This window comes from Syngnathoides biaculeatus, chromosome 15 (genome assembly GCF_019802595.1).
Source record: "Syngnathoides biaculeatus isolate LvHL_M chromosome 15, ASM1980259v1, whole genome shotgun sequence".
Classification (NCBI taxonomy): domain Eukaryota; kingdom Metazoa; phylum Chordata; class Actinopteri; order Syngnathiformes; family Syngnathidae; genus Syngnathoides; species Syngnathoides biaculeatus.
In genome coordinates, this window is record NC_084654.1 from 8,828,274 (window position 1) to 8,841,212 (window position 12,939).

At 38.4% G+C, this 12,939-nt stretch overlaps 1 protein-coding gene across 2 annotated transcripts in view; it reads right to left on the reverse strand.

Annotated features, from left to right (window-relative positions):
* Positions 1-12,939, reverse strand: part of crybg1a (crystallin beta-gamma domain containing 1a) — a 49,054-nt gene that overhangs the window by 24,894 nt on the left and 11,221 nt on the right. The window lies entirely within an intron of this gene.

Below are 12,939 nucleotides of genomic sequence, written 5' to 3' on the forward strand. Positions count from 1 at the left end.
CACCATTCATTCAGAGTAGGGTTGCATGCTCGCTAAGCAATTAGAGGGCTTTTGCGGATTCTGGCTCATATGTGAGGTATGAGGAGAGTTCAACGCCTACTGAAGGTACTCTTTTGAAATAAACTATAAACATATATTATACGCTGACCCAATCAAACAAAAGATTTGCTCAATTTGCACTCTTATAAAAGTATTACAATACGTGAAAATAATAATACAAAAAAAGAATGTTCAAAAGCCATAACATAAATCTAGATTATTTTTTTGTTAAATCAATCTGCTTGGATTTTTGTAGATACAGAACAGAATATGTTAAAAAGAAATCCGGCATTAGTTACTACTTTTTCAGAGTATACACACAACAAAAACAGAAGTCTGAATAATGTGTTTCTCCACAAGGGGGCAGAGGCAGATTGTTTTTCACTGATCATTAGCAGTTTATTGATAACTATTTGATCTTGGCTTTAGTGCCAACATTTTGAGTGCAAGGAAGTCACATGACCGGCAGCTGTCCTGAAGATGAGTTTACTATTACCAAGGACAGAATATGCAAAACATTTTTGCACAGTGTAGCTGAAGAGGAGAAATATCTTATTTACATTCTTTGCAGGGGTGAGTTGCTGAGTGAACCAACCACACCTCACTGAGCCGCACATATGTGGGACATGAAATGAAATAGTTTTTTTTTGTTTCAGTGCATCTGTGGCCCAGTACATACAGCAAAGTGCATAATGATGTGATTAGATGATTTGTGGTGGAAGCACTGCAGAACCCAAACGGTATCCCCATCAAACATCTTTATAATGAACTCGAACAGAGATTGTGAGCCGGGCCTTCATTTAGGCGGCAGTCTGACCTCTGACCTCACAAATGTTTTTCTGGATGACTGTAAAAACATTCCATGGTTGCACTCCATATACTTCAGGAACATGACTGGACTTAAATCGGTTTAGTCCACATGTATAGTGCATAAATAACATCTCTTGATATCCAACAAGAAATAAATCTAAAGGGCATTAATTGTGTCTAATGTGGTCATTATGATTAATATGGCTTTTCCACAGCATGGACCGTGGGCTGAACATGCTGAAGCAGGCAGTTTATTAAACAACTGGTGTTGCAGTGTGTCCCTGTGCAGAGACCTGCAACATCTGATTTAGGTTAGAACTTGACTAGGATAGGATTTCATATGAGAGTGTCATGTTATCACTACAACAGCATAGCCATGTATTTATTTAGTAAATGTGTTGAATGAAGTATTTTGACTAAAAAATATAAAGATGTGGTAACTGTTATTAACCTCACTAATGGTTGATCAACCAATGAAAAAGCTGCCGGATCTTAATATATTAAAAGCAGGTGCACTGAAAATATTAAAAGCACATAAGCATTTGCATACCCAGCATCATTTTTTTGTTGGGTGTGGGGCAGAAAGGTAGATGCAGCTCGAGGAGGCAAACAACTAAGTTGAAAGAATTTGTTTGCGTGAACGAACTGTAAGGGATAACTTCATGAACGGATTATTTCTTTTCTCAGCTCAAATGAGCTCAGTCGTAAGCATACACCCCACAATTGGCGATACTAGCGAGACACAGACAGTGGCTGAGTGCAGAGGGTGACCATTCCACGAGCTGCCGATGAGGCAGTGGGGTTTGTGGACATCTCAGTTTTGCTGAGCAGCGGCTACGAAGGTCTGTCAAAAAATTACTTTATGTGAAACTGGTATGTGGTGCATAAACCATCGGTGACCACTCTCCAAGTGAACTCTACCAAATCAACTGATCACATGTTCCCACACCCCAATTCTGAGTGGGCAATTTATTTTTCCAAAGGTGTCTTGTGAGATACTTAATGGTTGTTTAATGTCACACAAAACATGCAAAACACAATTGTGTTGAATACGAAATTAGGGTCTTCTTTATATAGCAATAAACTGCATCATTTGAATAAGTTGCTACATGTGCAACTTATGGTATATGTGCTTCCTAATTATAATGGGTTTAATCAAAATTACCCATCTAATCAAATTAACATTGTATTAGTTACTGATCAACATTCATACAAAAACATCTTTGGTGTCTATAATTTTGTAAGATTTTAAGTTCATCGTTGAGCTCAGTTGGTGTGGGGGGTAGAAACACACCAAACAACAAACCTCTGGTTTTCCTTTGAGAAGCAGACCAAAATGGTTATGTGGGCCCCTGATTATAAATCATGATTATATTACATGCCCTACAGCCTAAAAAAAAATCCAATCTCAAACAGATATCCTGTATTGATCAATAAAGAGTCTGTACAAGTCTGTGTGAATATTACAAACATGAGCACGTAATGGGGTCAGAGACAGGTCTTTAATCGGTTTAAAACTATGAGGGGAAGAGTCATGAATTACATAACCTTTGACACTGATGCATTAACTCAAGTCTGTATTTCCAAAGAGGCAGTGTGATTTGTGGGATGGAATGGAAAATTTGGCCGTTCTTAAAGTAAAACCAAGAACTTTGTCCTGATTTAAAACCAACCCCTGAGCTTGTCGAAGCATATTTGGGTGAAATCCATCTTTCTGTCAAACACCACCACAAACCAGCCTCGACTTGTCTGAACTTTGCCATTGCACAACAGACAAAAGGTTTTCTTTTAGGAGACAATACATGAAAACTAGTACTCATGCAAAAATAACATTTACGTTTCCTAAAATAATAGATACAATGGGTACTGATAATGTTCGGACGCTGTGAAATTTTTCACTCTCTGATATGTTGCACCTATTTGCTCAAATCACATTTCCTCATTAATGTAGACTTGTGCATACAGCACTCCTTATTGAAAATAAAAAAGAAGTTGAAATTTTTGGAATTTATAAAGAAAACAAAGAAAAACAGAACTATCAGACAGCCATAGGTATTCAGACCTTTTTTGTGACGTGTATAACAGGTGTGCTGTCCATTTCTTCTGATCATTTTTTAGATGTTTCTACACCTTCATTGGAGTTCAGCTGTGTTTTATTATAGTGACTGGACCTGAAATGGAAACCCACACAACTGTCTACATAAGAACTTATAGCTCACAGTGCATGTCAGAGCAAATGAGAATTCTGAGGTCAAAGGAATTGTCTGAAGACTTCAGAGACTGAATTGTGGCAAGGCACTGATTTGGCCAAGGTGACAAAAAAATCTGCTGCACTTTAGGTTCCGAAGAGCACAGTGGCCTCCATAATCCTTAGATGGATGACGTTTTGGACAAGTAGAAATCTAGACCTGGCGTACGACCAAAATGATCAATCGGGGGATAATAGCCTTGGTGTGATAAAGGTGAAGAAGAACCCAAAGATCACCGCAGGCAAACTATAGAAATTCAGTCGGGAGATGGGAGAGAGTTCTAAAAATTTAACAATCAATGGAGTATGTCACCAGTCGGGGCTTTATGACAGAGTGCCCCAATGGAAGCCTCTCCTCAGTGCAAAGCACACAAAAGCTTGCATTGAGTTTGCTAAAAACAAACAAACACCTGAAGGACTCCAAGATGGTGAGAAATAAGATTCTCTTGTCTGATGAGACTCAGATAGAACATTTTGGACTTAATTCCAAGTTGTATGTGTGGAGAAAAACAGGCAGTGCTCATCACCTGCACAATACAGCTCAAACAGTGAAGCATGGTGGTGGGAGCTGTATGGGGTGTTTTTCAGATGCATGGACAGGACAACTGGTTGCAATCGTAGGAAAGATGAATCCGGTCAAGTACATTAACATTCTCTAGAGTGCTCAGGAGGTGGGCCAGAGGTTCACCTTCCAACAAGAAAATAACCATAAGCACACAGCTTAAAAAAAAAAGAAAAACAAAAGTGTCTTCAGAACAACTTCGTGACTGTTCTTGAATACCCCAGCCAGAGCACTGACTTAAAGGAACACTTTGTCCAAACTAATAGGAATGGGAGCACACATTAAAAGTTAGTAGATGAGGGTTCAGTGTTTCTTTTAATGCCAGTTATCCACAGATTTGACCAAGAAACATCTCTATATTGGAAAAGTATAATCTAAATTCTTCTCTCGCTAAGACATTCCAATGAGCCCGGCTGGAAAACTGACAGCCAATCAGCATTTGCCATGCCTGCAGTGCTTCCTGTTCTGACCCCCCATTGCTCGTGGATACATTTCACCGAAAAGAGCACGTCCACTATCTGGCATTTTGTGGACGATTTTTGTGAGAAATGTGTTGCATCATTCCCAAAAAGACTCATACCTACTCAAAATGGTGTGTTATTAAATACTGATCATAAAGTCTCAATACTTATTATGGCTGTGATATTTCAGTTTTTCTTTTTTAGAAATCTGCAAAAACTTCAACGATTCAGTTTTTTTTCTGTCCATGTGGGGGGGAGCATATACACTAATGAGAAACAAAATTAAATGAAAATTAGACAATTTTATCAAATGGCTAACAAAGGATGAAAATGTAAGGCCGTCTGAATAAAGTGGTACCTCTACGTATGAAATTAATTCATTCCGGAAGTTGTTTCGTAATGTGAATTTTTCCAAAGTACACAGAAGAGCTTTTTACATATAACATTTGTAAGGGTTAAGTTGCTTCTCCACCCGTGAATCCTAAACATCTGTGAATAATTGATACAATTTTAAAACGCCTATGTCCCGTATTTTTGCGACCATAAGGCACACTTAAAAGTCTTACATTTTCTGCAAAATGGACAGGACTTCTTATAATACCACACACCTTATGTGTGCACCAAGTTCCAAAATACGTAAATATTTTTTGAGTGACTATTTCAATTAACTACAACCAAACACGCTGGTTACATAAAGTAAATGGCATACATGCAAACTAGTGTATGTGTTTAAATGCATGTTACCACAAGGTGGGGCTCACAAGGCAATGAGGAACAATTGCAATTTTACATATGTAAGAAGCTAATATTCCCCCACGCACTGACAGTGTAGGCACCACTTAGGGTGTAAATAGCGTTTAAAGTGCATGTTTTGTGTCAATTGTTTCTTCAGTCATTGTTCTATTTGTTTTATTATTTGCTAGTTATGCTATTCTGTTTGCTGTGATGTGATAATTTGAGTTTTGTTGTGACACTGAGTATGAACAACATGTTGACTAATGACTTGCCTACACTGCCAGTATGTGGGGGAATGTTATCTTATTCTGCTTACATGTGTAAAATTGCAATTGTTGCTCATTGTCTCATGAGTGCCTTCATATGGTTGCTTTCACGCATGCATGCTAACAATGTGATGTGCATGCGTTAGGTTGTACTTCATTGGAGAGGTTAAACCAAGAACATTTATTGATTTTGGAACTTTGTGTGTACACAGGGTGCACATTATAAGGTGCCCCGTCTATTTAGGAGAAAATTTAAGACTTTTAAGCGCACCTTAAGGTCGTGAAAATGTGATACATTATGGGGGAAAAAAAAACAAGAAATCCACGAGTATGCGGGGCTGCGAACGGTGAACTGTCAATGGGCAAGGTCATACTGTACTGTACCCATCTTCCTACTACCTTTGGAACGTTTGTGTCTGTTTAATTTATTTCTCATATATTTTTTTTATTGTATTTTATACTTGGTTAGCACATCTGCCTCACAGTTCTGAGGACACTGGTTCAAATCGAGCCTGAGCTTGGGTTTCCTCCGGTTTCCTGTCACAGCCCCAAAACATGCACAGTAGGTTGATTGAAACTCTAAATTGTCTGTAATATGAATGTGAGTATGTATGGTTGTTTGTTTGCATGTAACCTGGAATTGGCTGGTGACCATTTCAAGGTGTGACCCACCTCTTGCCCAGAGTCAGCTGGGATAACTCCAGCACACCCGTGACCCGAGTGAGGATAAGCGGTGTGGAAAATGCAAGGATGGATACTCAAAATAATTACACATCCAAAAATGTTAACATATAAATACGAACAATAATTAACGTGATGCTCAATCAGTGAATTAAATTAATCACAGGACTTGAACTGCTGTATTTACATTCAGGATTATTTTCCCTGAAATATTTGAAGATTCTTTTGACTGGGCATAAAACTCTACATTCATTGGACTAATTTAACTACAGTGATGAAGCACAACCAAACACTAAACAGCTGTCAACAGCTCCTCATATTGGCTTCAGCAATACAGGCAATCTAAACAAACATTGATTGAGCACCACAGACACAAGTCTGTCTACATGAGTAGATCCTTTACACACATTTGACGAAGAAGGAAACCTATCTGTACGACATGAATGTTATTCTCCATAAAATACACTGGTAAATAGTTGCTCAAGTTATAAAGATACCACAGTCCAGATTAAACAAAAAACAGAAACAGAAAAATATGGAATTTCTGCTGTGGATAGTTGATCTTTGTATTCCGTGAGTCTGTATAAGGTTAATGAGTAACTGGCCAAACATATGACAGTGTAAAACTAAATAAAAGTACTACAACGTTTGGAAACATTTCATTTGTCATTTGAATGTTGACACAGACGTTCAAGTTCAGAGAATTAGTGAACAATTTGACCTGAATTGGTTCTGATAAGGGAAAAATAGGCACCAAAATGTCTGACAATATGAGGCCTCAATGTTTGTTTAGAAAGAGCAAGTGTGTTTGTGAGTGCTTGGAAAATGACAGTTTGCCAGATGTTGGGTGTGTCTGAAACGTTTTGCAGACTGCAGCCACTTCACTTCCCTTGGAATTAATAACCAACAGCAGAGTAGAAACTGAGTCAATGTTAATAAAGACAAAATATATCTACAGCATTTTTCTTTAACAACTGTACAGTTTTTTTTTAACATCTAAACCATATACAGGTATATACCGTTTACAAATGACTGTGCAATAAAGTACTGAACAGAATGGTTTAGTGGTTAACATTGTACATGCTATATAATCTTTTATGAATTTGTATTCATTTCGGAGCCCCCATTTTTCAGACAATCGGCCCCTATGAACGTTCAACATACTTGATTACGAAGAACAGAAGCTGCAGCTCTTCCTATTGACTGGTAATGCCAATAATCCTTGCAAGGGATAGAGTGCTATAGGACAGGGTTTCCCAAACATTTTTTTTTCCAAATAACTAATTGGAAATGTGTTTTTTCTTCATAATTACTGAAATACAGCATCTCTTACCGCAACACCAATATAAATTATAAATAAATTAAAGATCATTCAAAAGGCATCCAGTTGTTATAACAAACATTAAATTGTGAGCCTCCCTGATGAACAATAAAATCTGCAACCTGATAAAGATGAACATTTTTTGCCCATTTTGGCTCTGGTCCCGAGTTTTGAATATATTTACATTTCCACAATTCTATAGCTCCCTGTGTGTCAACTCAGGTATTCATTTTCATCTTTACAGTAAATTCATTGGTTGATGACACCTAAAAATTTTACTGGAAGGAAATAAAGGAATTTGAAATGTAAAGTAGAAATGTTTGATGAGATTCCATGTTTTTCCCAAAGCTTTTCAAGTGTTTTCCAGTTATGAACTGCAATATTTCTGACAATCATTTAACAATAGGCCCTTAATTCTGCCACCAAAAATGTTCAGGCCTAATCCCAGTTGGACTGTGTAAAACAACACTCCTTTTCCAGGCCCCGAGGTATGTTTGTCTGAGAGCTTTGCGGTTCTCTGTGTGAGAATGCGATGGGCGCACACACACCTTCAAATTCATGAGGTGCATACTTTTTCAGAGCAGTTTATATGCCTGGGGTCCACCTTACAGAGGCTGCACTGTTTTGGCTCTTGCTTGATGCTTAAGGGATCGTTAACTATAATCTTTTAAATTTTTGTAAATTTTGCAATTCAGACATATTATTTGAATGTTTTCATGATGATCCCAAAACCCAAAGATATTTTTAAATACGCAAACCAATAAAAAGCTTCCCATCGCTATGTCCTTCTAAAACATGACCCAGCAATTGAACATATTTTTGAGAATAACCTTTATGATGTCAAACAAATTCCTGTTTCAACCCTAAACAAACACACAAAAAGAACAAATGTGTAGCTTTCTTATATTCCAACCCTGCTGTACATGTCACTAAACTCTGCTCAGAAGGATGTAATCTTACGAAACATCTGCAGAAGATCCTCGCATCAAATATAGTAAACCCTATCAGCATCTCAAACTCACTCTTGAACGTAAACATAAACTAGACTAAAAGGAGTTGGGTTTTTTTTTTTTTTTTAAAGTCATTGAGCATTATGGTGAGATCTGCATTTCTATTCTGACTCAATATGATGGCGCTTGTTAGCCAGCACTGCCTGGAGAACAATCAACAGTCTGTACACTCTCATTTCTACAGCAATTACGCTGCACAGGTTGGTTTAAAGAAAGGAAGAAAAACTTTGTATAAATTCTATATTGTGCTACATGGAGAAATTGGGAACCATAAATACAGTGGAAAGAAGAGCATAATACATGAAATGAACACCTTGCCAGAGAAATACTTCAACCAATCCAACCTGTACAAGAACAAGTATCGCAAAGAAAGGTGATAGGTTAAAAGGCTGATGCTTTTATGTGTGCAAGCAGCTGCAGATGCAAAAATATAACATGAAGATGATGTACACCCAACGAAAAGAAGTGCGTGAGCAGCAGACAATCGGTTTGGGAAACAAAAGGAAAGATAAATACATACAATTTCACATACAATTGCTACACCAGCAAAGTCATGTTATTCGCCACAACAGTGAGGGCAGTTTTCTCTCAATCAGCCCTCTACTCAATTTTTTTCTGTCGTACAAGTCTCAACAAATTCACAAATAAGCATTAAATGTGGAATTACTGCATATTTTGTTTGGAGGAATAAAAAGAAGAAACATGCTTATTTAGGTTATTCCAATAGGGTTTTCAATAAAGTGCAAACACTACAAATAATTACTTTTCCAACTAACAAAATAAATCCAACCCAAATCCTACAAATAGCATAACTGTAGTTGAGGAAGACTTTTCTAACTGAACATTAGACAGTAAATTACCTAGTAATTGAATTTATGTGTGACTAACGTACAAACAAATGACATCCATCTTGTTTCACCAAGAACCCAAGACTCTCTTTCTATAAGGACCCAGGCCTATTATTTTGTCTGTTTCACTTGCAAAACATTTGGGGATTTAAAGACGTTTGAGATGCACATCTTTATGGTAGTTAGGGAGATACTGTACATAGATGGTTTTTTGTTTGCATGCATTGTAACAATGTGGATTGGCTGGCAACCAGTTCAAGGGTGTACCCAGCTTCCTGGCTGAGGATAGCCGGGACGAGCTCCAGCACTTCAGTGACCTTTGTGAGGATAGGCGGCTCAGAAAATGGATGGAAGTAACGATGTGCCACAACTTGAATTGTTTCTGTGCTCAGCATTATGTTGATGAGCGGTTATCACGTTTGTGCTGCCGTCCTATGGTTCAGGGTTCAAAGCTTGCATGGGTTTTTTCTGGGTACTATGGATTCTTCACAAATTCCAAAACAAGATTTGCTACAAACTCTAAATGGTCCATAGATGTGAATGGTTGTTCGTCTATGTGCCCAGCGAATGACGAGGAACCAGTCAAGGGTGGAGTTCCTCTTTCACTCAAAATCAGCCAGGGAGATTTGAGCATATGCAAGCCCCTAACGAGGACAAGTGGTATAAAACATGGATGAATGTACTCGGAGAAATTTTTGAAAAAATAAATTAACCTGACACTCATGTAACCATTCAGAAGGCTCCAGGGTACCCAGAAAAGTACCGTATTTTCCGCACTATAAAGGTGCACCGCATTATAAGGCGCACCTCCAATGAATGGCCCATTTTAAAACGTTTTCCATATACAAGGTGCACCGCATTATAAGGCCCACCGGATTATAAGGCACATAGAATAGACGCGAGAGTAGAGGCTAGGGTTACGTTATGCATACATTAAATGGAGCTGCACTAAGGGCTCAATACTGAGCCATATATTCAGTGAGGAAAATAAGTATTTGAAAACCCTGCTGTATTGCAAGTTCTCCCACTCAGAAATCATGGAGGGGTCTGAAATTTTTATCGTAGGTGCATGCCCACTGTGAGAGAGATAATTAAAAAGAATAATCCAGAAATCACAATGTAAGATTTTTTCAACGATTTATTTGTATGATACAACTGCAAATAAGTATTTGAACACCTGTGAAAACCAATATGAATATTTGGTACAGTAGCCTTTGTTTGGAATTACTGAGGTCAAACGTTTCCTGTAGTTGTTCACCACGTTTGCACATACTCCAGGAGGGATTTTGCCGCACTACTTCACACAGATCTTCTCTAGATCAGACAGGTTTCTGGGCTGTTGCTGAAAAACACAGAGTTTCAGCTCCTTCCAAAGATTTTCTATTGGGTTTAGGTCTGGAGACTGGCTAAGCCATGCCAGAACCTTGATATGTTTCTTACGGACCCACTCCTTGGTTTTCCTGGCTGTGTGCTTTGGGTTATTGTCATGTTGAAAGACCCAGCCACGACCCATCTTCAATGCTCTGACTGAAGGAAAGAGGTCGTTCCCCAAAATCTCACAATACATGGCTGCGGTCATCCTCTCCTTAATACAGTGCAGTCGTCCTGTCCCCATGTGCACAAAACACCCACAAAGAATGATGCTACCACCCCCATGCTTCACAGTAAGGTTGGTGTTCTTGGGATGGAACTAGTCATTCGTCTTCCTCCAAACACGGTTAGTGGAATTACGAGCAAAAAGTTCTATTTTGGTCTCATCTGACGACAAAACCTCCTTCCATAACTCCTCTGTATCATCCAAATGGTCATTGGCAAACTTAAGACGGGCCTTGACATGTGCTGGTTTAAGGAGGGGAACCTTCTGTGCCATGCATGATTTCAAACCATGACGTCTTAGTGTATTACCAACAGTCACCTTGGAAACGGTGGTCCCAGCTCTTTTCAGGTCCTTGACCAAGTCCTGTTGTGTAGTCCTGTGCTGATTCCTCACCTTTCTAAGACCCCACAAGGTGATATCTTGCATGGTGCTCACTCCGATTGAGATTGACCGTCATGTTTAGCTTCTTCCATGTTCTAATGATTGCTTCAACAGTGAACCAAGCTGCTTGGCAATTTCTCTATAGCCCTTTCCAGGCATATGGAGTTGTACAATTTTGTCTCTGATGTCTTTGGACTATATTATATTATTATATATATATTACTAGCTTGAGTCTTACTGATTGTATGGGGTGTCTTTATGCAGCTAACGACCTCACAGAGGTGCATCTTATTCAGGATAATACATGGAGTGGAGGTGGACTTTTAAAGGCGGACGAGCAGGTCTTTGAGGGTCAGAATTCTAGTTGATGGACAGGTGTTCAAATACTTATTTGCAACTGTATTACACAAATAAATCGTTAAAAAAAATCATACATTGTTATTTCAGGATTTTTCTTTTTAGATTATCTCTCACAGTGGACATGCGCCTATGATGAAAATTTCAGACCCCTCCATGATTTCTAAGTGTGAGAACTTGCAACATAGCAGGGTGTTCAAATACTTACTTTCTTCACCGTAAGGTGGACCGCATTATAAGGCGCAGCTTTTGAGAAAATTAAAGGCTTTTAGATGCACCTTAGAGTGCGGAAAATACGGTACTTAAGATGTGCTCACTGTAGTCGAAATCGTGAGTATATTTGGAAACATTTGAATTGCATATTTCTTGTACAAGGCACCATTATTCCATTCAGAAGACCTATTCCGTGAAATGAATGTGTGACAATTGATGTCACCTGTGGGTCTTATGTATGGTACTCATAGTGCTCTGAGGCAAATAAAAACTTGCCTCTGTGCGAGCATGTCACAAAACCCTCTCAAAAGGTTGCCTGTTCCTGTGTAGTTCCATTACATGAACATCCCAATGTATGGGGATACAAACCCAACATTGGGTGATGTACTCTACACCAGGGGTGCTCAATGTGTCGACCAGGGAGTCTTGGTCGATCGTGGGACAGCATGCGCAAAAAAAAAAAAAAGTTCCCTCTAAACTGTGCGCGTCCGCAATTGTGCACCGCTGATGCAATCTCTTCCCAAATATTCTGCATTGCGCGCAACAAAAAAATAATAATGCAATGAAAATTGAAAGGATAACATACAATTGTTCCGATTGTGGGGTTGTGGCATTTTGCAATGTGATTCAATGAGTGAGGGATGACTGGTTGATACATCCAATTCACGTATATACTGTGAAAAAAAAGAAGCTATTGGTTCCTTTTAGGTACCACATGGAACTTTTTCTAACAACGACCGCTGCTCTGCCCACTGATCAAAAAAAAAAAAAAAAAAAAAAAAAAAAATAGTGGATAGTGCATAAATATCGACTGGTGTTGATTGGTTGAAGCCAGTTGGCCACCATCTTGGCACTCCCAAAACGTGTGGAGGACATACTTGCAAGTTGGATTACGGCGCGGGGTTTCTCAAAGTTTGGCATGTAGAATTAAAACTGGTCATGTGAGCTAGACATTTTTTCAGTTCTGGTATCATGAAGGATCTTTAATTCGAGTTGGTCAGCCAAAAAAGGCTAAGTGCAAAGGAAAGACATATGACCCCATGACTACCATGAAACCTTGAATATTACCTAAGGCATGATTTCTGTGACATGCTAACTTTTCCCAAAATACGCTGTGAAGCATTATCATCATAACATAGCAAAAAAACTAAGCATTTTTTGTCATAAAAACATAACATTTTAAGTCAATCACTTAGATATATTTTTGGAAATAAGGAGTCGCAATGGGAAAATACATGCTAAACGCATCGTTCATTTGTTGTCTCTGTGATGTCCTATTTCAGTTTCCTCGCATTTGAAAATCCAATTCAATTTGCAGAGTTCTGTATTACGAAATTCATTAAAAAAAAAAAAAAAAAATCACAGAAAATGTTTTATTGCTTATCCACTGATGAAGTATAGGAAAATATT